This window comes from Gossypium arboreum, chromosome 13 (assembly GCF_025698485.1).
Source record: "Gossypium arboreum isolate Shixiya-1 chromosome 13, ASM2569848v2, whole genome shotgun sequence".
Lineage (NCBI taxonomy): Eukaryota > Viridiplantae > Streptophyta > Magnoliopsida > Malvales > Malvaceae > Gossypium > Gossypium arboreum.
In genome coordinates this window covers 19744604-19771243 of record NC_069082.1, presented here as the reverse complement: position 1 = coordinate 19771243, position 26640 = coordinate 19744604, and positions in this window count along the sequence as shown.

The following is a 26640-nucleotide window of genomic DNA, read 5'->3' as shown; positions in this document are numbered from 1 at the left end:
AAAGGAAGGATTTTTGCTTCATTTTCTTTGTTTAGAAGAGATCTAGAAGGAAATTTGGCTAAACTTGCATCAAGAGTAAGGTATGTATGAGGTTGTGTTATGAGTTTCATGCATGTTTTAGTTGCTAACTTGATGTTCATGTTAGCCATGGTTCAAATCCTTGTTATGCCATGGGAATGGTATTTGGCCAAAGTTGTTAATGTGTTAAAGCCATTGCATGCTAAATGTGAAGCTTGCTAATGATGCATGCAATGATGGATTTTCTACTCTTGAAATTTCTTGTAGCCATCTTGAGTAAGAAATTGAGTTTTCTTTTGTTTAACCATGATTGAAGTTGAAAGGGCATGATTGTGATGTGTTCGGCCATGATGCATTCATGAGCATGGTTCATGCTTCTTGCATGTTAGTAAAATTTGTGTTTTGGATGGCTATGGACACCTTGAAATTGACCTTGCACCTATATGTGTATATATGATTGCACATGATATTTTGATTATGAAGAAAGTGATAAATATGTTGTTTAAAGAAGAAATTTGTTGAAGAATGTTGTGAAATTTGAATGTACAATCGGCCTAGTACACATATGATGTGAAAATCTTGCAATTTATTGTTGATTTTGTGCAAGTATGACTAAGTATAATCGGCCACATGGGGGAATTATTGTGCATGCATTCGGTTAGAGGCAAGCTTAATGATGCCTATTCTTGACTTAGGTAATCGGCTACCTTGTTGTGAGCTAAGGCCGAATGTGTGCGTAATTAAAGAAAATTGACTAAAGTGCTTAGTTATGTGATGTTGAGTCAATGATATGTGTATTCGCCAAGGCTAGCAAGCGAGACTTTAATGAATTTAATTTGTTTGAATTAGCTCAAGAGCTTAGAGGGCCACAATTGGATAAGGGAAGGAAAAAGTGATCGATTAGCCGTCGAAGTTGTTCGACAACATCCGAGGTAAGTCCTCAAGAAATGACCCTACTCGGATTATGTGAAATGAAATATGGATGTGTAATGATTATTGATTTATGTGTGTATGAGTATTTGAATGATACCCGGCTAAGTCCCGGCGATTATGCAAGTGATATGTTTGTGTTTGAGCCTTAGTAACGAAAATGAAACATGGATGTGTAATGATTATTGATGTATGTGTGTGCATGAGCAATTGAATGATATCCGGCTAAGTCCCAAGACAGTTATGCTAGTAATTATACCGGGTTAAGACCAAGGCCATTGTGCTAGTGACCACATCCGGCTAAGACCAAGGCATTCGTGCAAGTTGTTAAATCCGGGCTAATACCCGAAGGCATTTGTGCAAGTCGTTCTATCCGAGCTAAGACCCGAAGGCATTTGTGCATGTGGTTATATCCGGTTGTATTCCGAAGAAGCTTGGGCTGAAGGTGAGCGTTGGTTGCTGTAATAAATTTAATTAGTACGCTCGAAAAGCCCAAAGGAAAAGGTATGTTTATATGTGCATTGGAAAAGTCGATATGTTTGAGTAACATTCGTTCAATCGACTAACGAATTTTCAGCTATTGAATTGGTTGATGTCTTGTGAAAGTATACAATGATGAAGTGTGAAGCAAGTATGATTATGTGAATGTGTATTAATGAAATGATTCATTTGGCTATGTGAATGTAATGCCTTAGTTAAAGCTGATTTTATTGCTTGAGACTTACTAAGCATAAAAATGCTTACCCGTTGCTTTGGCTCTCTGTTTTATAGATTTTGCTCGTTAGCGATCGGATTCGGGATCATTAAAGTCGAAGTCATCTACACTATCAAAGCCTCCATTTTGGTATAATTTTGGTTGAACTTTGAAATGCCATGTATAGGACTACCCTAATGTTGAAGGTCATGTACCTTTCGGTTTTGTGTAAGCTTGGATAGCCATGCGAAAATGGCTTATATACGTTTTAGTATGATTCTATAATAGTTTGTATGATAATCATTATGGGGTATGAAATTGTCTGAAAGGATTAGCCATTGGAATGGTTAATCATAATCACACTTTGTGCTATGTGTGCAAAAAGGGCCATTTGAATCATGGAAATCATGAAATAGGTAATGGTTACTTTGAAAACAGATGCTGGCAGCAGCAGTGGTATGGTTTTGAAAAATCACCAAAATTTGTAGGAATGGTATTAAATAATGAATAAATTATGTAAATGAACCTTAATGAGTCTACTTTCATTTGGAATAAACGAAACGGTCATAGGAGTTACATGTTAAGAGATATTAAAGCTATTGTGAGATAGGGCCAGAACGGTTTCTGGGTCCCCTGTTGCAACTTTAAAAATTTATTATAAATTATCCAGAAATAATTAAGAGTCATGCCTTATATGTACAGATTCAATTTTGAGTCTAGTTTCATTAGAAACAAACGGTACCAGTATTAAAGCCCTGTACAGAGAGATATTCAAGTTGTAACGCGCGAAGGTCAGAGCAGTCGATCCCTGTAACATGGGTGACTTTAACTAATAAACTGTACCAATTGGCCCAACCAAAAATTCTAGAAATAAATCCATGGATGGATATATGAGTCTAAATTCAGGGAAAATTTACGGAATCAGTTTCCGAGTTTTGAAACTCGAGATATGATTTTTAAGGTGACAGTGACGCAGATTTCCAGCCTGTCTGGAAATGTCAAATTGGTGGGTGAAATATGAGGATTTGGCTTGTTAACCCCTCGTGTCCGACACCGGCGATGGTCTCGGGTTCGGGGTGTTACACTGGGGGATGTTTGCAAATGGAAACATCTCTCTGAGAAACTCTAGCAGCATTGTAAAAGAGTTTCCGGTCCACCCTCCCAAACATTTTAAGTGAAATAGATGAATACAGAAAGACATTTTCGAATATTTTGATCCCTCGTAAAGTTCTTCGTTCATTTCATTAAGTAAATTGTAGAACTTCGACGCTTCTTCATTTGGCTCCTCATCAGGTGCACTTGTTCCTGTTTCGCAAAAAACATTTCCACCAATATTACAATCATCAGATGCAATAAAGTCAGGTGGAAATGATTGCTCACCATGACTGTGCATATTAAATGCATCCCGTAACATACCTTCTATGTCATCTTTTCTAACATACTGATGGTAAGCAGTATCAAGATAAGTCGGATTAATCGTTGAAGAAGTTCCACTAGATGTACACTCTTCATGAAAAATCCATTTTTTATACCCCCAAATAAAACCATCAACAATTAGATGTTCGTAGACAACTTCACGAAAATGCCAATTGATGTTGCCACACTTCTTACACGGGCAAAGAATCATATTCTCTTGGCTTGCATTTTGAAATGCAAAATTTAGAAAAGTTTGTACTCCATTTCGATAGGTGTTGCTTACCCTTGACAAATTCATCCAACTCCTATCCATTTCATAGTTCTTGAAATCTAAAGTTTACAATAAATTACACGGGTAAGTTGTTTATTTATAAGTATAATTAAGTTATGTAAGTTATGATATGATATATATTTATGTATTATGTAAGTTATGTAAATTATGTAAGTTATGTATTATGTAAGTTATGTAAATTATGTAAGTTATGAAATTTAATCTTTAAATTATGTAAGTTATGTAAATTATGTAAGTTGTGAAATTTGATCTTTAAACTATGTTAATTATGTAAGTTATGAAATTTGAACTTTAAATTATGTTAGTTATGTATTATGTAAGTTTTTAAATTATTTAAGTTATGAAATTTGAACTTTAAATTATGTAAGTTATGTAAATTATGTAAGTTATGATTAATTTAATAAAATAAAAAATATCACAAATACAATTAATATCATATATATCACAGTCATAATAAGATTTGGATGTCTTTAGATGACAGTACATTTACTTCTTTATTAATGTAAAAATAACGATAACGATAAAATTAAATACTATAACATGAGACGAATAAAAACTAAACGCACTGTATTAAACCATACAAAACCATCTTAACATAATTAAATGATTTTTGCCAATCTTTTCATAAATTATTATAGTTATTTGTATACAATTAATGTTGAACATATAATTAATGTAAATTCAAATCATAATATACATGCACGACATATCAAATCTGAGTGGAAACGTGGCCTCGTGCCTATATGTGCCTTTTTTTTTTGTTCTTTCTAAGAGCAAATAATTAATACTTGTCCTTTTTAATATGGGTGAATCCAGGGCATGGAGATCTTTTCTTCAAAAACAAAATTTAAATTAATATATAATAAAATTATTTTTAAAATAAAAATTATTTAGTTTCTTACAAATAATGAAAATATTATAAATTAATATATCTTAAAATCTATATTTTAACATAAAAATTATAACTCAATTTTGGTTTCATTAAAAAATTTCTGGACTTGTCCCTATTTCTTAAGTAATATATTGGATATGAGTCTTATGAATAGAAAAATAAATATTTAAAATAAAACTTTAAATACAACTTAATTTAATTATGTAATGTTAAAATAAAATAAAATATTGAAATTAATTTTCGTGATTCAAATAAAATAAAATATTTAAAATGAAAATTTAAATATAATTTAATTTAATTAGGTAAATTGAAAATAAAATTAAAGAAAACAAATGTATGCCATGAACACCAAACATTGAATGCACTACAACCCATCTATTTACAGATAAACCTTCCTACAGTTAGATACCTTGAAGGAAGAACGCCTTGGGAACAGATGGAGCGTATGATGTTTCCTTTCAAATGCAAATCGTTGAGCCTTCGAAACTCTTTCAAAAGCGCTTGAAAATCTTTTGCAAGTTTAGCATCTGCTACCTTTTGCTAGCCTATAATTAATTAAAAGAATTAAAAGGCATCAAGCACTTCCTCAAGTTTATAAAGATATAAGCTAATAAAATGGTAAAATTGGATTTTTGCTCTCATAAAATATATAACTTAATTTCAATGCAATTTTTTTTTTTGTTTTTGACCCTGATCAAGTGATTTAGGCAATAAGTTCATTAATCTATGCATGAATTGCCACTAACATAATAGAATGAATATATATATATATATATATATATATATATATATATATGTATGTGTGTATATGAATGGAAAACACCAAGTTTATTATCCCGAACTTACACTAATTCCGGCACTGTTATCTGTTTCACTAGCTTGTTTAAGTTTAACCGAAGTGTCCTTTACTAACTGCCCAATATGTAGCCTTGTTTTATGCCTGCCAAGTTAACCATATCAGCTACACTGAACACTGATAATCTAATTAGATATATAAGAAAAAATCACTTAAGAAATTTGAAAGAAAGAACTACTTGCCCACGCAATACAAGGAAGTAGTTTGCTAACTAGCAGTATATATAAAGAAACAAGTGAATCATCCATAATTGAATCTTTCAAATAGAAGATTGAAGCTAAGCTAAGTGCAATTGAACAAAATTAAACCAAAATTTCGTGTATTCTGAATCAAAATTAGAAGACTAAGAAAATTAAACCAAAATTGAAACTTCGCTTATCTTAATATTTAAATTATATGCTAGCACGCTTGGCGGCTTTGGTAATATAATTAGACTATAAAATATAAATAGGTTGCTTTGAAAAGTATTTGTAACCAAACACTGGGATTTTCGCCATAAAAGGGTTTTCATTCAGTTTCAATGAATATAAATTTTCATTCCTGAGAAGAAAGGAATTTAGAAGAATCAAGTAGTACAAGGAGATGAACTTTAAAGTTTATGTTCACCAAAAGTTAAAAAGATAATAATTGCAAGTTTTCGAAGATTTCTGCAGTTTTCCTGTAAGCTTTTCTCTTAATAAGATTTAAGATTTAAACCATTAGCTCTCGTTTTAGATGAATCCACTAAATAAATGGCCAGTGGGAAGGGTGAATTTTAGGGATTTCAAATTGGGGAAGAAGGGGTTATTTTCGGATGTCGAATTGCAAAAAAAGGGGTGATAAAACTTTAAAAATTTTAGACTAAGGAAAAGAGGGGAAATGAACTGGGGAGAGTAGTAAACATGCTCAAGTGCCGTGTGGGTAAAAAAGAAATAGCAAAACGACGCTGTTTTGCCCAAACTAATTTAACTTTTGCAACGTTTTTATCATAGCGCCGCTAAAAGGGTAACCTATTGCGCCGTTTTACCAAAACGCCACTAATAAACTAATAAAACGACGACGTTTTCATTTAAACAAACTAATCTTTAGCGGCGTTTATACAGTAGCGCCGCTAAATCCAAACCCTATTGCGGCACTTTACAAAAAAACACCACTAAGAAATCCTACAAAACAGCACCGTTTAGTTTATAACATGATGATTGCATTCCTTTTGCGGCGTTTATAGAAAAACGCCGCTAATGCCTTTTAAAATTAAATTTATTTAATATATAAATAAAAAACAATATAAATTAAAAAATAATGAGTTATATACCCAATAAACTTTAAAATTATTTTAAATAATAGTATTTTAATTTTTCATTTAAATAAATATTTTTTAAAATTTACTTAATATTTAAAAGAATTAGATAAAATTTGAAATCTTGAAAATTTGAAATTATTTAATAATAAATTAAAAAAGTTATATACCCAAAAATACTTTAAAGTTATTTTAAGTAATAGTATTTCAAGTTTTAATTAAATTTTTAACACTAATTATCCTAAACCCTAAACCGTATCCCCTTAATGCCTTAACCCCTAAACTCTTAAACCCTTCCCCTTCCCCTTCCCCTTCCCCTACCTCTAACCCCTAAACCATATCCCCAAAACCCTTAAACCATAAACCATATCCCCAAAACCCTTAAACCATAAACCCATAAACCTTGTCCCCAAAACCCTAAATCCTTAACCCTTATCATTAACTCTTAACCCATAAACCATAAACCCTAAACCTCAACCATTGAACCGTAAACCATAATCCCTAGATCCATAATCCATAATCCATAATCCATAATCTATAATCCACAAACCTTAAAATATTAACTCATAAACCCTAAACCCCTAAACCTTAAACCCTAAGCCCATAATCCCTAAACCCATAATCCATAAACCTTAAAATATTAATTCATCATAAACCATAAACCCCAAACCACATACCCGGCCTAAACCATAAACCTTAAACTATAATGATAATTAATTCAATATTTTAAAATTAATATTATCTCTTTTACGATTATATAAGAATTCATTTAATATATAAATTGACAAACAATCAGTCATATACCCAAAAAGTTTTAAAATTATTTTAAATAATAGTATTTTAAATTTTTCATTTTTACATATATTTTATATGTTTTATTTTAAAAATTTTTCTATCGTCATTGTTTTTTTCTCAATAATTTAAATATTAAATTAAAAATAAATTGCATTTTAATTAATATAAATAAACCATTAAAATAATAAATACACGTTAAAATGTTTTTTGCGGCGTTTTCTGAAAAAGTGCTGCTAAACTCGATCTATAGCGGCGTTTTTCAAAAAGCGCCGCTAATGCCACTAAGGCTAAAAAAAAAACATCGTCGTATTGATGAAATATTTTGTGGCGCTTCTAAAAAATCGTCGCTAATGCTCGACCTATAGCGGCGTTTCCTTAAAAACGCCACTAAAGCTCGATCTATAGCAGCATTTTTCAAAAAGCGCCGCTAATGGTCGATCTATAGCGGCGCTTTTCTAAAAACGCTACTAATAACAATAAAGCTCAACATAAACGACGGTGTTCAACTTTACTTTTTACGGCATTTTTCAGAAAACGCAGCTAAAGATCAAGAATTAGCGGCGTTTTTTGTACAAACGCCGCTAGAAACTCTGTGAAAAACCTGTTTTGCTGTAGTGTGTACATCACCTCTACCCACGCCTAGCACCTGAACTGGCATCCTAGGGCAATTCCTAATCCTATGCTCCATAGATCCACAAGCCAGATAATCTCCCGTCCTTTTCCAACACTCGCCTACATGACCTTTCCCACAATTAGCACAAGGTGGCACCCTTGGATTCACAGCAGGGGGCCTTACTCTAACCGGCCCATTATCTTTGGCCCTAGCCCTAGGCCTCTGTCCAACACCAGGAGTCTCAGCCTCCCTTTTATTCCTACCCTTTTATTTTTCTTGATTTAAGCGCTCAGGGCGCTTCACCTCCTCCGCTATCTTTGCTTTCTCTACCAACTCCGAGAAAACTTGCTCCCTTTATGGAGCTATCAATACGCTGAGGATATCTCTAAGACCATCCTCAAGCCTAACACAACACTCATAGTCCGTTGCCACCATAACTCTTGCATACCTACTAAGGAGTAGAAATTCCGCCTCATACTCCGCCACAGATTTGTTTCCCTGGGTCAAGTTTAGGAACTCCTTCCTTCTAGCATCCATATAACTTGCACCTACATACTTCCCTTGGAACGCAGTTTTGAAAACTCCCAAGTGACCTGCTCAGGTTGGGTGCCCTCTTTCACTGTCAGCCACCACTGGTAGGCTTCTTCCCTAAGTAGTGACACTGCCTCTTTCAACTTTTGTTTAGGAGAACAGTCCAAGTCCTCCATTATCCTTTCAGTGGCCTCCAACTAGTATTCCACCACGTTAGGAGCCACACCAGCCACACCTTTAAAGATCTCAACCCCATTTGATTGAAGTCACTCCGGAATGGACCCTTGATTTCTCGTACTGTTATTGGGCCCTGCGACCCTTTCCAAAATCCTCAGCGTGCGACCATGCATCTTCCCCTACGGCCCGACCATGCGACCCAGTCCCAGCTACAAGTGAGGCCGGAGCCTCTTCTACTCTAACATCGGGCATATGACCTGAAGCCGACGATTCAGCCCTAACATTTCTGCGGCCTCGGCCACGGCCTCTTGCACCTCTTCTAGCACTCATCGTTGTCTCACATATTATTTGGATTAGAAATTCTATGAAGTTTTAGTTAGTTTTAATAATTAAACCAATGCTTTATAGAAGTATTAAAAGAAGGTTGTTTTCGTAAATCCTCTACAGTTCCAAGGTCCAACGGGCTTCAGTTTCAATCTAAAAAAAAAGCTTAGCATAATCATCTAGAGTAGCCCACTAACTACCTACAGTATATCAAATTACACAAGCTTAAGAATAAAGGAACTTATTTTGTTTAACGTCGGAGACTCGATGTGTCACACAGAAAGAATTTTTTTCTTCTTCCAAAACATTCTGATCATAAAATTTTTTTAAAACAAAACCAAAATAATAAGGCCCACTTCACAGCCCGAGTTTTGCAGCCTGGGCTCTGATACCACTAAATGTAACACCCAAAACTAGGCCTAGAAGTTAGGCCCGAATCTGGCTTGTCACATTGAAGTATTTTTCGAAAACCATGTTCTCATTGAAAACCCTTCTTACTACTCAAACCTCTGGCCATTTTAAAACTAGTGAAACGTTAATTCCCTTAAAACCTTACTTGCTGCAGAAGCTTACTTTTAAACAGTTGCGAAAACGTGATATTTTGAAAACCAATTGTTGTTTTGGAAAACCGTGCCCTACTTCTAACAAATATTAAGCATACTAAATAAATTTTCCAAATAAAAAGTTAAGAAAATAAAGAGGCCTTAATACAACCCAAATAAAAAACCAAAGTACTTAACTAAATAAAGGAAATAGAAAACATGTGCAGTGGTGTGGTCGCCTCTGAGTCCCTCTGCGACACTGATCCGCCTAACATTAGGGATTACATGCACAATTAATAAACGGGGTAAGTTTACTAAAACTTAGTGTGTAATCCCTTTACTAGAGTAACAGTTAGTAAACAGACATAATTCAGAATCGATGCAGGCCGGAGCCCATTACGATAAAGATCAGATCGATTCGAGCATACGTGGGGCAAAGGCTGTTACAATATCATTTGGGTCACAGCCCATAACAGAATCAATTGGGCCTAGCCCATCTTAGCCTCAGTTGGGCCAAAGCCCACATCGCAATAATATCACAATAATATCATAATAATATAATACATGCAATACTGTGCAACCCACCCCAATAATCTAACCGGTACACATCTACACCGTCCCCCGATACACATCATGTGGGGATATAAATATCGACCCACCCATCTGATACATATCAATGGTACCCCTGTTGCCGAACTACCTTTATTGCAGCAAGCTACTAATCAACTATTGGGCTTAATAGCCATCGGTGGATCCACGGTCACAAGCAACCATGCGATCCTCATATACTTCCTCCGTTCCATAATTCCCAACCCTTATGCAACCTAAACAGAATATCATATGAATGCAGCAGAGAAACATGTAACATTCATAAATCTTACCTTCAACACATAGAGGTATTTTGGTCATTTTTCCTTTAGGGACATTTCGGTAATTTCTCTTTATTAGGTTTATTTATTACTTTGGCCCGTTAACAAGTCCCCGTTGGATAAAGTGAACAGATACTATGCACCAGGTAAGATTCCAGAGACGAGGAGGTGAGTCATTAAGACCGCTTAAGTACCAAGCTCTCCCTAGATCCAATCCTAGACATGCATATACCCATTGCCACACCTTAACCTTATGACTCGTCCCCAGTCGCAATTAGTTAATTATTTAAGTTTTATGTCAATTAAACAATTATCAGATACTAGGCCCAAAAGCCCTTAGAAAGCCCAAACAAGTCTACATATATGCATATGGCCCACTAGGCCCAATCTCATTCATATGGCCCATTAGGCCCAAATACATTCGTATGGCCTACTAGGCCCAATCTCATTCGTATGGCTCATTAGGCCCAAATCACATTCGTATGACCCATTAGGCCCAAATCACATTCATATTCATGCTTTCATATGATTTCCATCACGTAACATCAAGTTGCCAATTTTGCCTATTATGGGCCCAACAGCCCATCGGGCCCACTTAGCTTATTCTGGCCCGGTAGGCCAAAACACGGCCCAAGTCTATGGAATCGCCTATGGGGCCTCAGATAACCTATCAGTTTCCCCCGTACGAGTGTTTGTGCACTCGTAAGACTACCGTAGCCAAACTTTCGGCTTTTCGGTATTTCGGCTTGTTAGTATTTCGGGATTTGCCGATCTACTTGTGTGTGTGCAGTGTATGTACACACCTGGTAATAAAGCGTGTTGCGATCCCCCTTACCATGAACCTACAATCGATATCACTCAATGATTACTCACATATACTTATCGAATACTTTACCAAAAGCCGAAGTCTCAGCTTAACCTTACCAGAAACGCCAAGTCTTAATAGCTTTTCTTTAATCACTAATCACGAGTACTTCCCAGATCTGCTGTAACGCCCCAAAAATCTCGAAATCCCAAACTTTCTTTGTTTTCAATTTTGATAAAAATTGTGTTTTATGTTCCTAGCCATGTGATAATTATAGTAGGTCTTAATTAAGGTTTGAGTTCAAACTTAGAAATAAATGAAATTATAGTATAATTATTAAAAGAATCAGGGTTGGCAAGTAGGTGGGATTTTAAATAAAAATATGGGAAAAATAGTATTAAAAAGCCTTGTGGAAGAGTGGTTAAGTGATGCCACTTAGAGTGCAGGGAGGTGGCGTTAGTAGCTAGCAAGGAGGTCCAAGGTTTGAATCCTAGTTTTATGTTTTAGAAGTTTAATTTTGGCTTTCTAGAAGGATGGAAGTGGCGTGAAGATGGGCTCTAAGGGGAGTGTTATGAAGAGAAAATTAAGGAAAAGATCAAGGGGTTATCAGGGAGAAAAACGAGGAGATGAGATGGGAGAAGTAATGGAGCCGAATTAGGAATTGGGCATGGAAAATTTAGCTATAAGAGCTATAAATAGGGGTCGAATACAGGGTTGCTAGGCTACTGCCGAAATTCTTCTTTACCTTGTTGCCAGAAAGCCCTTTCTCCAAAAGCCGAAAACCCTTTTCTTTTCAAGATCCAAAAAGCCGAAAACCCTTTTGTTTTTCTTTCTTTTCTTCCTGTTGATTTCTATTCTTCTCTACACAATTTTCTTTGTTTCACTTAGCCGATTTCTTCTACTACTCTTGTTCTTTAATCTGTACCAAATAAACCTTATTCACCATACTAAGTTTGAAAAGCCAAAAAGCCGAATCTCCCAAGGGCTGAATACTCTTTGACTGAATCTAGTGGAATTAGTATCGAAACTCGGATCTTAGCTCTCTGTCAAATTTATCTTTAGGTGTTTTCAGTTTTGATCTAGGAGTTGATCATGGTTAGTGATTTAAGAAAGGGCTGATCGCGCAAGGTAAGGTTAATGTGAGGTTTCGGTTTTAGTAAGGATATGTATTCAGCATGCGATTAATAGGAAGGTGATATCATTTGTAGGTTTAAACTAAGAAAATCGCAGCACACTTTCTTACCAGGTGTGTACATACACTGCACACACACTATGAACTGGCAAAAGCCGAAATGCTGAAATACTGAAATGCCGAAATGCTGAAAAGCCGAAAGTTTGGCTACGGTAGTCTTGCGAGTGCACGAACACTCGTAAGGGAGAGACCAATAGGTTGCCTTAGACCCACGAGTGATTCCGTGGACTTGGGTTGTGATTTGGCCATATAGGCCAAAATGGGCTAAATGGGCCTAATGGGCTATTGGGCCCATATTAGGCAAAATCTGAATATTGATGCTATGTGATAGGAATTTGTATGTGTGCATGAATATGAATATGACTGGGCCGAATGGGCCATATAGATGTGATTTGGGCCTAATGGGTCATATACAGGTGATTTGGGCCTAGTGGGCCATATGAATACGATTGGGCTTAATGGGCCAGATACAGGTATGTGAATTTGATTGGGCTCTGTAAGGGGTTTTGGGCCTAGTACATGATAACTTCATAAAACTTAATTAATTGAGACCGTGGACAAGTTATTGGGTTAAAGTGTGGGAACGGGTATATGCATGTCTAGGATTGGATCTAGGGAGAGCTTGGTACTAAAGCGGTCTTAATGACCCACCTCCTCTTCTCTGGAATCCTACCTGGTGCATAGTATCCGTTCATCTTAGCTCGCGGGACTTGCTCATGGGCCAAGGTAAGTGAAAACCGTAATTAAGGGAAAATTACCAAAATGCCCCTAAGGGCAAAAATGACCAAAATACCCCTAGGTGTTGAACGTAAGTTTTGTGGATGTAACATACATACATATGATATTCTACTTAGGTTGCATATGGGTTGGGAATTATGGTACAAATATGAGGATCGCATGGTTGCCTGACAATCATCGATCCACCGACGGCTTTTAAAGCCCAATATGTAAATGAAGGTAGTTCCGCAACTGGGCTACCCTTGGTGTGTGGGCTGGGTGGGTCGATATTTATATCCCCACATGGTGTGATAGGGGACGGAGCTGGTGTGTAGCGGATGGATAACTTGGATGGGATTGCATTGCATGTTTGATGATTTCTCTTTGAATGCTTGTTTTTCATCGAGGGTTGTACACACTAAGTTTGTGAAAACTCACCCCTTCTTTTATTTTATTTTCAGGTGATGCTCAGTAGGCGGTTCGACTGATGGAGGGACTCAGAGGTGGCCAACTAGCATAAAAGTTTAGACTTAGTCTTTATGTAATTTTTAATATATTGACTTTAAATTATTTCTATTTGATTTGGGTTGTACAAGGTCTTTCCTCTGGCTAATATTTCAAATTAGGATTATTATCATTTTTTATGCTATATATTTATTAGAAGTAGAACATGGTTTCCTAAACCATAACTGTTTCTAAATACTATGTTTCCGCAACTCAATTTTTAAATGACAAGTTTTCATAAAATCATATGTTCTAAATAAAGCTTCCGCAACTAAAAAGAGATTTTACAAAGTAATTAAGGTTTTTCATTTTAAGGAAGTGTTTCCAATGAAACCAAGGTTTTCGCCAAAACACTTCAATGTGATGCGCCAGATTCGGCCATAATGTTTGGGCCGGGTTTGGGGTGTTACATTTGCAATAACCTTTATTGTTAATAACATATTGGGTGACTTGTATCCATCATATGTCACCCTTTACTACTAAAGCCTATTCGGCCAACCTTTATCGAAGTGAAGAACACTTACCAATATCTCACACCTAAGGAGCAAATCGGCAGGGATCCAAAAGACTGGAATTCGATACTAATCCTACCAAAATCGATTAGAAGAAGTGAGGGACAAAGTGATCTGTACTAGAAAAACCAATTGAAAGAGCAAAACACTTACACTAGAATCGGTCGAAGTAGAAAGAGTAGTGGTGGCACAGAGGATATTCGGCTCTTGAGACTTGTATGGTGAAAAAGGTTATTCGGCACAAAGAAAAGTAGAAATCGTTTAAAACCAGAGGTGAATCAAAAAGAAAACTTTGAGTAGGGAAGAATGGAGAATTGACACAAAGAAAATGAAGGAAGAATAAGGGATTTTCAGCTTTAAGATCTTTGGAGAAAAAGGTTTTTTCTGGCAACAAAGTGAGAGAGAATTCGGCATTAGCCTAGTAACCTCACATTGTACATCTATATATAGCCTCTAGCCGAATTTCCTATCCCCTAATCCCCAATTCGGCTCCACCTCTTTACAATTCTCATCTCCTAATTTTTCTCCCTGATAACCCATTAATCCCCCCTCAAATTTCTCCTCTTATCACTCCGTACATAGTTCACATTCAACGCCACCACTCTCCATCCCTTAAGCAAAAATAAATCCTTCCTTTGAGCAAGGAGGGATTCGAACCCCTTACCTCCTTGCCTTGCATGTGAGGCCACTTGCCACTCTACCACAAGGCTTTCTTGGGTCCAATTCTTCCTTTATTTATTTAAAAGCCAACCTACTTGCCAACATGGTTCTTTTAATAATTAAACCATAATTTCCTTCACCCTTAAGTTCGAACTCAAACCTTAACCAAGACATATTATCACATAATTAACACTTGACTAGGAATGTTAAACACAATTTTTATTGAAACTGAAAAAAAAAGAAAGTTCAGGATTTTGGGATTTTGGGGGTGTTACACAACCATTGTTTAGCTTTGTTCCTCAAAAAAAAAGGGAAACAACCGAAGGCAAATGGCATCATCAGAAACTCCATTGATCTTAAAAATGTAACAAAACTCTAAGAAATTCGCCAAATGAGCGTTTGGGTCCTCGTCTTGTAAACCATCAAACTGAACAAACTGTTGGATCATTTGAATTGTGTTAGGTTTTAGTTCAAAATTATTTGCTGCAACAGCAGGCCTAACTATACTTGACTCAGTTCCTGTTAAAGTAGGTTTAGCATAATCATACATAGTGCGTGGAGCAGGATTCTGATTTACTAGATCAGCAGCAATCGCAGGAGGTAGCGGATTTTCCTGATTTTCAACCATCTCCTTGGTTGTGGTGTGAATGTCATCATCTGACTCTTCCTCTGTGTATCTTAGGCTTAGCGTTATTTCTCTTCAGTTTCTGTGAGTTGTGCGATCAATCTCACTATCAAAAAGTAATGGTCTCGATGGATTTCTTCTAGTCATGCACTATAAAAACCTGCCAGAAGCGAATAAACGAAAAATTAGAAAAGAAAATAAAATTCTAAATTGCAATAAAAATAAAATGGCTAAAGTAATAAAAATCGAATGTTCCTAATATCTTAGTTCCCCGACAACGGCGCCAAAAACTTAGTCGTGATGTGAATCGTGATAAATTTTATAATTTATGAATGTCCGTTCTTGAAAACTAACTATTATCACGACAAAGGCAAGTGCATCTTATCGAACAGTAGTATAGCTTATGGCAAGACCGGGATGTTGAACCCAAAGGAACTAAAAGTACTAGTATTAACTTTCTTTTTATTATCTAGCCTGAAAATAAAAGGGGTTTGTTTTAGGGGTTTGTTTTATCTAAACTAATTACTAAACTAAGAATGCACAGGAAGTAAATTGGGGAAATAACTTTTGGGAAAACTAAATGATTTGGACAATACGTAAGGGAAAAATCCACCTAGACTTCACTTGTTATTGACTCTGAATTAGATGATTTATTCACTTGACATGATCCGTAGAAATCCCTAATTTATATTATTATCTTTCTCGAGACTAACAACATCTAACCCTAGGTTGATTAATTGAAATCTCTTTCTAATTAACTCCCTAGTGTTGCATTAACTCGATCTATGGATTCCCCTATTAGGTTTCACCCTAATCCGGCAAAATCTTGTCACCCTATCTCTAGGCGTGCAATCAACTCCGCTTAATTATGTTAGATCTACTCTTAGACAGGGACTTTTGCTCCTCTGAATATGCACATTAATACTTGAATCAATATCTTGGAATACTAAAGCAAGAATTAAGAACTCATAATTAAGAACAAGTCAAATATTTATCATACAATTCAGATAATAATAACAAGATCCGTCTTAGGTTTCATTCCCCTTAGGTATTTAGGGGTTTAGTTCATATTTATGAAAGAAAACATCTCAAATGAATAATGATAACAAAACATAAAGAAAACCCAAGAACTCTTGAAGGGAATTGAAGGGAGATCTTCAGTCTTGAAGGTGAATCCGGCTTCTGAGATGGATCAATCAGCTTTTTTCAAGTAATTCCTCACCTTCTACTTCGTGTGTCCCATTTTGGTACCTTCTAAGGTGTTTTTATAGGCTTTAGAATGCTTTTAAACCCTCAAGAGTGGCTTTTTCTGAATAGGACTAGACTTGGGCTCGACAGGGATATGCCTGTGTGACACGCTCATGTGCGATTGCTTCAAACCATATTCGAGTCTATTGAATGGACACGGCCGTGTGAACTACCCATGTGAGGAAGTCTAGGCCATTTTGATTTCCCATGTTGTCCCATTTTCTCTGTTTTTGGCCCGTTTTTCACTCTTTTTACTCTCCTACGCTCTCCTAAGTATAAAACATGAAATTAAAGGATTAGGAGCATTGAATTCACCAAATCTAAGGATAATTCATCCAAAAATATGCTAAGCATGAGGTAAAAATATGTATAAATTATGGTTTATCAGTAACCCAAATGGTACTTGATGTTTAGCTTTTACTTGTTGACAGATTAAACATTTTGAAACAAACTCAGAGATATCACGCTTCATACCATGCCACCAATAGAGTTGTTTCAAATCGTTATACATTTTTTTACTTCCCGGATGAACAGATAGACAACTACTATGAGCTTCTTTTAAAATCATCTGAATCAACTCTGGATTTCTCAGAATACAAATTCTATCTCAGAATCTCAAACAATCATTATCATCAACTCTAAATTCTAAATCAGAATTCAATTCACACTGAGCTCGTTTTTCTATTATCCCATTATCAACTCTCTGGCCATCACAAATCTGCTATAAAAACAACGATCTTGCTTTCAATTCAGCTAAAACCGAACTATCATCAGACAGAACTAAATGAGCATTCGACGCATGTAAAGAACACAATGATTTTCGGCTTAAACAATTAGCAACCACATTTGCTTTTCCCGGATGATAATCAATTATAAGTTCATAGTCTTTTAACAGTTCTAACCACCTTCTCTGACACAAATTCAAATCTTTCTGAGTCATCAGATATTTCAAACACTTATGATCTAAATAAACATGACATTTCTCACTGAATAAATAGTGACGCCAAATCTTCAAAGCGAACACAATTGTGGCTAACTCAAGGTCGTGTGTCGGATAATTCTTTTCATGTGGCTTTAACTGTCTCGAAGCATAGGCTATAAATTTGCCTGCTTGCATCAAAACACAACCCAGGTTGTTCAACAAAGCATTACTATAGATTATGAATTCTTTACCCGATTCTGGTTGAACTAACACTAAAATTTCAATCAATAAAACTTTCAGCTGATCAAAACTTTTCTGACAGTTCTCGGATCATTCAAACTTTACATCTTTCTGAAGCAATCTCGTCAACGGAGTCGCAATCCTAGAAAAGTCTTTCACAAATCTCCTATAGTAACCAGCTAGTCCCAAAAAACTGTGGACTTCACATACATTTCTCAGAGGCTTCCAATCCATTATTGCAGAAATCTTGTTTGAATCGACTCGAATACCCGATGCTAACACAATATGCCCTAGAAAACTAACTTCACTCAACCAAAATTCACATTTATTGAACTTTTCATATAACTGCTTATCTCTCAGAGTCTGCAATACAATTCTCAAATGCTCGGCATGCTCAGTTTCATCTATCGAATATATCAAAATATCATCTATGAACAAAACAACAAATCGATCTAGATACGGTTTGAAAATTCGATTCATCAAGTCCATAAAAATAGCAGGTGCATTCATTAGTCCAAAAGGCATAACTAAAAATTCATAGTAACCATACCTCGTTCTAAATGCAGTCTTCGGCACATCAGAGTTTTTAACCTGTAACTGATAATAACCCGATCTCAAATCTATCTTTGAAAACACTGTAGCCCCTTTCAATTGATCAAACAAATCATCTATTCTGAGCAAAGGATATTTATTCTTGATCGTCACTTTGTTAAGCCCGTGATAATCTATACACATTTTCATCGTGCCATCTTTCATTCTCACAAACAATACTGGAGCACCCCAGTGCGAGAAACTCGGTCTAGCAAATCCTCTGTTGATTAATTCTTGCAACTGAGCTTTTAATTCTCTTAACTCTGTCGGTGCCATTCGATATGGAGCTATCGATATCGGCATTGTTCCTGGCACTAACTCAACACCAAACTCAACCTCTCAGATCGATGGTAATCCCGGTAACTCTTCAGGAAACACATCTGGATACCCACACAGTATCGGCACCGGTTCAATCTTCTTTTCAGTCACTTTCACATCAAGCACATAAGCAAAATAAGCTTCGCAAACCTTTCTTATATACTTCTGAGCTAACATTGATGAAATCACTGCTGGCAAACCATTAAGATCATCTGACTCAATTCGAATAATCTCATTATTCTGACATGTCAAATCAATCGTCTTTCTTTTGCAATTCACAACAGGATCATGCAACGTTAGCCAATTCATACCCAAGATTATATCAAACTCGTCAAATGGTAAGAAAATTAAATTGGCTGGAAAGGAATTATCCTGAATCATCAATAGACAGTTCTTGCACACTTTACCAACTAATACGCACTTGCCTAAGCGATACTCTAATTACAAACTCAATAGACTCTACAGGAAAAGTCTTACTGAATACTAAATTCACACATATATACGAATGAGTAGATCCTGGATCTATCAGTGTAATAACTTTAGTATCATAGAGAGTAAAAGTATCGGTGATAACATCTGGAGATGACGCTTCTTCGCGAGTACGAATAGCATAGGCTCTGGCTGGTGCTTTCGCCTCGGACCTCACAATAGAGTCTTTAGTCACTTTATAACTACTACTCACAGTTCCCGTGTTTCTAGGTGGTTTACCCCTTCTTACAGCGTTACTCGGCCTCGTGTTCTAAACATCATCTTTTTCCATCAACTCTGGGCAATTTCGCATAAAATGATCCAATGATCCACATTTGTAACATGCTTTACTTCTTTTGTTCCAGTATTCTCTAAAATGTCATCGCCTACACTGCTGACATTCGGGTTTGTTGTGTCTCACACTACCAACACTAGCTACTGATGTAGCTTGAGCTTTAGAACCAAAATGCTGTTTAGCACGGTCCTTGTTCGGATATACCATTGAGATATTTGGACGATTATACGAATCTTTGGATTTCTTTTACGAAGACTAATACGGCTTATTCATCAATCTTTTTCTGTTGTCTCTAGGCTCTGCATCTGCTTTCCTCTTTTATTTGCTGAGATCTTCAGCTTTACAAGCTCCTTCAACTAAAACAACGAATTCTTTAATTTCCAGAATTCAAACTAATAGCTTTATATCTTCGTTCAATCCATTGACGAATCTTTTACACATGATCTCTTCAGTGGAGATATATTCCCGAGCATATTTCCTCAATTGTTCAAATTCACTTTCGTACTCGATCACAGTTATTCTACCTTGTTTCAATTTTAGAAATTCTTTATGTTTCTGATCAAGAAATCGCTGGCTTATATATTTTTTCCAGAACTCAGTCTGAAAGAATTCCCAGGTAACCCATTCTCTAGGAACCACCGATGTCAACGTTTTCCACTAATGATATACATTATCTCTAAGCAAAAATACTACGCATTTGATACATTCTTCAGGAGTACAGGATAATTCTTCAAAAAATCTGATTGTATTCTCGAGCTAGAACTCAGCCCTTTCAGCATAATCATCAACTGTAAACCGAAACTCTTCAGCCCCATGTTTATGTATCTTATCCATTGGCGGCTTATTCACTCGAATTGGATCTAATACTTGAGGCACAACAGGGACTTGTTAAGGTACAGGTGGGGGTAGAGGTTGTTGAGCAGCTGGATTCATTCAAATGAACTCCGTAAACCACTCAATCATTATTTGGAAGAAGGCTTGTTTAACACCCTAACCCGTACCCATCACCAGAATAGGGTTACGGAGCATTACCGGACTTAACAATTAAACAATCATAACTTCTCATACATTTTTCATATTCAATATAAAACATTCATATTTAATCATAATGTCTCTAATACAAGCTTACAAGGCCCAAATCATGGATTAGAAGTGGTCTGGACTAAACTAGGCGTTTCTAAAAATTTTACAACACTTAGGAAAAAATTTCCAAGTTGAGAGAGTCACACACCTGTGTGGGTAAGCCGTGTGGATTTCACACGCCCGTATGGCTAGGACATGCCCGTGTCCTCAACCCATGTAACTCTCTGTTTATGACGTCAGCATTAATTAAAGGTCACATGGCCAAGTCACACGTCAATGTGCTAGGCCGTGTGGCAAATTAAATTTTTGCATTTAAGGTGTAGACTTCACACGGCCAGGCACATGCCCATGTCCTGAGTCCATGTCATCCACACGGTTGAGATACACGGTCATGTCTCTGCCCGTTTGTTTACTACCATGCATACTAACTTACAAAAATAGGGTGCAAGGGACACATGGCCGGACAACACGCCCATGGGGCTGACCGTGTGTCACACATGGCTTAGACACATGCCTGTGTGTCTACCCATATGGATAGCTTTGAGGCTATTTTCCAAGCCCTTTGTCACCCTCACTAACACATGTGCACTCTTATATGTTGATGGTGAATATCATGGCATAAATGGTTTACTTAAACATCCATAGTTTAACTCATGCATGACAATTACATGCCAAAGCATACATGTTTGGGTCTCCATAATTTACTAAAATCATTCAAAACATTTCCTTACTTTAAACCATGCTATAACCTAACCAAGTGAAATGAATCATCCATCAAGCATAGATTCCATATTTTATCATTCATTGTCAACAACCAACTCAACACACACCTCAAAGGCTTCAACACGTCTCATGCATGCATCAATATCTAGGAGTACAACCCAATAATCAATATGAGCCATGCTTCATGGCCATATACAAAATGAATTAGTATACCATATGGGCCATCACTTTGGCCAACAAATATGACACGTATAACCAAATAATAAATCCCCTATACATTCCATACTTAAATGTATTAAACCAAATATACCCCAAAATATTTATTGATAGTGTGACTTGAGCTCCGACGTCCATGATCCTCGAGCTAGCTTGGCGATGCTAAGAAAAAGGGAAAAAGAGAAAGGGGGTAACCATAAAGCTTATTAAGTTGTATATAACTAATAAACAACATAGATCATACAATTTCTTGAGTTAAACATGTTACTAATTACCACCACATTATCAATTCACACACAATGGACATAATAAGAATCGACAATAAATGTCATTGAACTTCACAACTTAACTTACTCTTTCTTACTCATGCTAAATTTTCCATCATGAATCAAATTCCATACTTATGAGGCTTATGTACATACATGTACTACTCATAGCTTATTCATACTTCTCCATCTCTTAACCTTGATCTTAAATGACCCGTTAAACCACTTGGGATTATCATACACTAAATAGGGTGCCAAAGCCATGTCTCAGACATGGTTTTACATGGGACCACACATCGATGCCATATCCTAGATATGGTCTTATACGAAGTCTCGAATCAGTGTCGATGCCATGCCCCAGACATGGTCTTATGCGAGACCTTATATCGATGCCATGTCCAAGACATGGTCTTGTACGAAATCACTTAATGATTCCGAAGCCATATCCCTGATATGGTCTTACATGGGATCAAGTATTGATGTCGATGCCATGTCCCAAACATGGTCTTACACGGGATCTTGTTAATCATGGTGTCATGACATCCAAATCCTAAGTATTCCTTAGGGTCACCCGGGATTTCCGAGATACAAAGCTATCATCAAATTGTTATTACATCATTTCAAGTCAAATTCCATAAGAGCATATACATGTACTTCATATAAATCAAGAATTAAATACATGACAATGAAATTGTCGAATTACTTACACACAACTTACCTTGGTCCCAAAATATTGCTAACTTTACGTGTTAGTCCAAAACCTTGCTTTTCCCTAGGTTTAGGTCCGGACTCCGTTTTTCTTGATCTATAATAGAAAATTCCACTTATTTAATTATCACATTGCCAAATTCAGTCTATAAATCACAATTTAGAAAAAAATATAGTTTTGCCCTTAAACTTTCACAAAATTATAATTTAGTCCCTAGGCTCGTATATTGAAATGTACTCATTTCCTTTACTACCCAAGCCTAGAAGAATATTTCTTATACTCATAGCAGCCCACATTACTCATCAAAATAGATTTTTATCACTCAATTTACACTTCTTTCAATTTAGTCCTTTTTAGGTGTTTTCATGCAAAATTATTTAACAAAAGATGTTCATCATACATCAAACTCATATATTCCCCCATAAAACATCAAAGAACATGCATGCCACACATGGGTAACATTTTGAACACAAATCCTAGCTTAAAATATAGGTAGAAATAGATAGATTAAGCTTCAAGGATTTCAAAAATGTAAAGAACATTAAAAATAGGGCTAGGATTGACTTACTATCAAGCTTGGAAAATTTGGAAACCCTAGCTTTGGCTTCTCTCAATTTTTGGCACCCCTTGAATAAGATGGACAACATTTTCACTTGATTTTCCCTTTTTAATTCATTTAATTACCAAATGACTAAAATGCCCTTAAAGCCTTTCTTTCAAATTTTTCTTATGCATGTCCATTTTTGTCAACTTTTAGAAATTGGTCAAATTGCTAATTAGGACCTTCTAATTAATAATCCAATGCAATTTTATGCTTAAAGCTTCTAGAACACAAGTTTTGCATCTTTTTCATTTTGGTCACTAAAGTTCAATTGGACATTTTATGCATAGAATTTTTTCATGAAAGTTTTACACAAGCATGCATACCTATCATGGACCTCATAAAAATCATAAAATAATTTTTTCTATCTCGAACTTGTGGTCTCAAAACCACTATTCTGACTAGGCCCTAATTTGGGATGTTACAATTCTTCACCCTTAGGGATTTTCGTCCCCGAAAATCTTACCGGTAAACAAGTGCGGGTATTGGTTTCTCATGGCCTGCTCGGGCTCACATGTAGCCTCTTCTAACCCATGTATATGCCATAACACTTTCACTAAGGCAATATTCTTGTTCCTCAACTGCTTGACTTCCCGAGCCAAAATCTTAACCGGCTCTTCACCATAAGTCATATCCGGTTCGATCTCAACCTCTGTCGGTGAAATCACATGAGAGGGGTCTAATCTATAACGGTGCAACATAAACACATGAAACACATCATGGATCTTTTTCAACTCAGACGACAAAGCTAACTGATAAGCTACTGGTCCTATCCTTTCGGTGATTTAATAATGTCCTATGAAACGAGGACTCAACTTGCCTTTCCTACTAAATCTCAAAACCTTTTTCCATTGGGATACTTTCAAAAATACCTTATCACCCACTTGATATTCAATTTCTTTTCTTTTTAAATTCACATAAAACCTTTGCCTATCCGATGCCGCCCTCAAACAATCTCTAATCACTTTTACCTTATCTTCAGTTTCTTTGACCAAGTCAACCCCGTGAATCTAATTTTCCTTGAGTTCTGTCCAATACAAGGGAGTTCGACACTCTCGGCTATACAATGCCTCATAAGGTGCCATTTTTAAACTCGTTTGGAAACTATTGTTATTGGTAAACTTAACCAAAGGTAAGTATTTTTCCCAACTACCCTAGAATTCTAAAACACAACATCTCAACATGTCTTCCAAGGTTTGAATCACTCTCTCAAATTGGCCGTCGGTCTGTGGGTGAAAGGCTATACTAAAATTCAGTCTTGTGCATAGAGCTTCTTGCAATTTTCTCCAAAACTGCGAGGTAAACCTTGAATCTCTATCCGATATAATCAATAAGGATACTCTATGAAGTCTTACAATTTCAGAAATATACAACTCAGCCAACTTCTTCAGTGAAAAATTAGTACATACCGGTATAAAATGAGTCGATTTAGTCAACCTGTCAACTATAACACAAATGGTATCTTTTTTCTTGGTGTCAATGGTAAACCTGTCACAAAATCCATAGTAATTCGGTCCCATTTCCATTCGAGAACCAAAATAGGCTGAAGTAAACTTGAGGGTACTTGGTGCTCAACTTTCACTTACTTACAAATTAGGCATCTTGCAACAAACTCGGAAATATCCATTTCTATACCATTCCTCCAATATATTTTCTTCAAGTCGTTATACATTTTAGAACTACCGGGGTGTATTGACAGACGACCATTGTGTGCCTTATGCAAAATCTAATGAATCAACTCGGTGTCCTCAGGAACACAAATCCTATTTTGGAACATCAAGAAACCATCAGAACCAATCCAAAAATCAGATCCAATGCCTGACTCGCACTGGGCTCTCTTAGCTTGTAAATCCTCATCACTATTCTAAGTTTCCTGAATCTCTTGGAGAAACATCGGTCTAGCTCTCAACTCTACTATGACTGCACCATCCTCTAATAAAGCTAACCGCATACCCATGGCTCTCAAAGAAAATAAGGATTTTCTACTTAGGGCATCGGCGACCACATTCGCCTTTCCCGGGTGATAGTTGATTACTAACTCATAATTTTTTATCAACTTTAACCATCTCCGTTACCTTAGATTTAAGTCCCTTTGAGTCATCACGTATTTCAAACTCTTGTGATCAGTGAATACTCGGCATGTCTTACCATACAAATGGTGTCTCCAAATCTTTAGTTCAAACACAATGGTAGCTAGTTCCAAGTCATGTGTCCGGTAATTTTTTCATGTGGTTTCAGTTCTCTAGATGCATAGGCTATCACTTTGTCTTCTTGCATAAGTACACACCCTAATCCATTCAAGTATTCATTACTAAAAATCACAAACTCCATTCCCGATTTAGGTTGAACCAGCACTAGAGCCTCAATTAACAATGCTTTCAGTTTCTCAAACACTTTTCTGTCCATTCAAACTTAACATCCTTTTGTAATAGTGTAATAGTCTAGTTTAGACCCTAGTCGGAATAGTAGTTTCGGGACCACAAATTTGAGTCAAAAAATATTTTAATATTATTTTTTGTGCTTATAATATGTGAATTGACATGTGTGAAAGTTTCGTATGAAAATTTAATCGTTTGTGTGCTCAATTTGATAAAAGGACCTAATCGCGTAAAATGTAAAAGTGGCTTTCTAATTGTTAAACCACCTATTTGATATGTCTTTGTAAATGAAAGGTCCTTATATTGATATTTGACCATTGTAAGCTTGAGTGGACATTAGTGACCTTGTATGTTGATGGTTTAAATGTTAATTAACTAAGGTAAAATGGTATATGGATTAATTATGTTTAATTAATCAAACAAATGCATGAAATTTAGTTAATTCATGCTTATTATTGCCAAAAATCAAAAGAAAAGAAAGAAAATAGGATTCTTAGGGTTCGGCCATTGATTCCTTTGATTGAGGTATGAGTTTTGTTTTGTTTTTGATAATTTCTACGTTTTTACGATCATTGCTTTGAATACTATCAAGCCCATGTATTAATTTCTAATTTTGGTGATAATTTTAAAATATGCCATTGATGAAATTGTGAGCTTTACGGAGTTAGATGATAGAAATTGAAACATATGTGTTGGGTTAGCATATTTTGTCTTTGAAATTTTGATGAATTTGAGTAAAATGGGCTAAATTATGAAATTTGTAATTTGGGGGACTAAAATGTGAAATAAATGAAATATATGGCCTTGTATGAGCTATAAGAATATTTGGCCAAGCATATGTCTAAAGAAATTTTGTGTATTTTGTGATTTTATGAATTGGGGACTAAATTGTTAAAATGTGAAAATGTGAGGGCTAATTTGTAAAATGCCCTAAATATGTGTTTTTGGACTTATTTGAATGAATTTGAGTTTGAATAAGTTAAATTTGAATTTATATAGATCAAGAACTAAAGAAAACGAAATTAGATCGGGAAAAATTGAAAGTCGTCGATTCCATCTATCCGAATCTATACGAGGTAAGTCTATATACAAATAAATGTACTTGAAATGGTTTATTTATGCTTATATGTTATTCAACAATTATAAATGGCTTTATGCCTTGAATATGAGATATTTGAGAAAGTATTGACATAGTTCCGACGTCTGAAAAGTCCTGTACGAACCCTAGGAATAGTTAGGATACATATGTCATGACATAGGATCCGATATGTGCTCTCGTGTAAGACCACGTCTGGGACGTTGGCATCGATATTTGATTACATGTAAGACCACGTCTGGGACA